Source organism: Chionomys nivalis, chromosome 1 (genome assembly GCF_950005125.1).
Source record: "Chionomys nivalis chromosome 1, mChiNiv1.1, whole genome shotgun sequence".
NCBI classification, from domain to species: domain Eukaryota; kingdom Metazoa; phylum Chordata; class Mammalia; order Rodentia; family Cricetidae; genus Chionomys; species Chionomys nivalis.
In genome coordinates, this window is record NC_080086.1 from 20,146,519 (window position 1) to 20,148,569 (window position 2,051).

Below are 2,051 nucleotides of genomic sequence, written 5' to 3' on the forward strand. Positions count from 1 at the left end.
CTTTATGGAGCAAGAATACCAATCCCAGGATATCACGAAGGATATGGTTGATTTTTCTCTTCAATTAATTATTTACTAATTATACATATTTATCATTGAAAAAGAATAATAATTAACTTGTGCTACCAATTTTGAGCACTGGCCTAAAATTTATTGGAAACAGTTGTATTCTGAATATTGTAATAGCTCTTTGAAACAACAACTTCACAATACTATGCAATATCTTATTATTTTTAAAATGTTAAGATTATTACCTCATTATCATATTATATGTATCCAAGAAAACTCTAGAACAAGGGAATAGGTTCAGTGTAAATATTGTAACTATCTAATAAGACCACCAACTGAATGTAAGCACACATTTTAAAACACAGGTTATTACTTTCATTATCAAGTAAGTGCAGAGAAAATCCCAATTCTCACTCAGAGCTGAATCACAAGTGAAATACATACACACACACATACACACACACACACACACACACACACACACACATATATATATATATATGCTTTATTCTTCCATTTCTCATAAACAGGTTTCTGTCACTCACCCAAAGTAAAATTACTCATGAAACATTAAAACTCTGGCCTGACTCCCACATATTTGGGTTCTCTTTATTCCCATGGGAAAGTTGATTTCTCCTTCTTTCTCTCCATCTCCACCCAAAGAATTGGCTATTTATAAGCTAATCATCCTTACTTGTTACTTTGTTCTCATAGAGAGGTTATAATTTTCTCCTGGCATCTCTATCTCTTCATGCCTATCTCATAGTCACTCGTACTCTTATATTCATTTGAAAAGAAACTTTGTCTAACCTCACAGAGGCTCTGGATTTTGGTAAGAACAGACCACTCAACCCATCTTCCCTGCACCTTGCTGTCACCACGCAATCACCAGTATCCTTTGCAGCAATAAGGATATACAAAGGAGGGGTCTTGTGACTACCAATTTGTCTAGCTGTTATTTCTAGCACCACTCCCTGCATGCCCTTGAGTGACAGATTGCTCCAGTTCTGCTAGTCTATATTCCATCCCCCCAAAGTTCTCTGCATAGTTCTCAATACTGATATTCTTCTTCCCTGGAGATGCTCAACATTGTACTGATTAGGTTTGCTTGCTTGCTTTTTCAGTTTGACACTATCCTGGATCACCTGGTAAGGGAACCTCAGTTGAGAAAATGCCTTCATAAGATTGGTCAGTAAAGAAGTCTGTGAGACATTTTCTCATGTAATGTTTGATATGGAAGAACCCATCTCACTGGGAAGTACCACTCCTGGGCAGGGGTCCTGGGTTCTATTAAAAGGCAAGCTAAGCAAGTCATAGAGAACAATCCAGTATGCTGCAGTATCCATGACTCTGTTTCAGTTAATATTTCCAAGTTCCTGCTTTTGGTTTTGTAATCTGTAAGGACAATAAACCATGACCTTTAGGTCATGGTGAGTTTACTGTAGAAATAAAAAGCAATCTTTAATTCTCTATCTAATGTTTGTTCCAGGATAATCATCTGTGTGGAGAGAGACATTTTTTCATACAGTCAAGAATCAGCTCATGGGGATAAAAGAGCAGGGGCTAAGGGCCAGCAGTAGATGGTGGTCACACCAGGAGATCAGCCCAGGCAATTTCTAGAGCTGGGACTGCTGCACATGGGTTGTTTTTGTTTCCTGTGTCCACTATAAGATGGTGGACAGAAATTAGGTAGACAAAGACAGAGTCCTTGCCCATTCATGTTCTGTAATCTTTATTAGTTGAAATTGAAAACTATGCAGAAACAAAAACAAACCCCAGAGGAAGTGATTAAAAGGCCAATATTTCCAGTTAAATAACTGTGTTTCCGAGAAAATTACCACCATGAGTAAACTCATGTGGGAAATCCTACATCTTTTAGATTTGATTCAATATTGGCTTAGTTTTTTTTCTTCTAAAAATGGGTGAGCATGCTTTAATTCACAGTGTATATACTAGTTTGTTGTATATTAACTGTATACATGAGAGAGAGAGAGAGGAGAGAGAGAGAGAGAGAAAAGGGAATTTCTTCAGAAAAATTACTT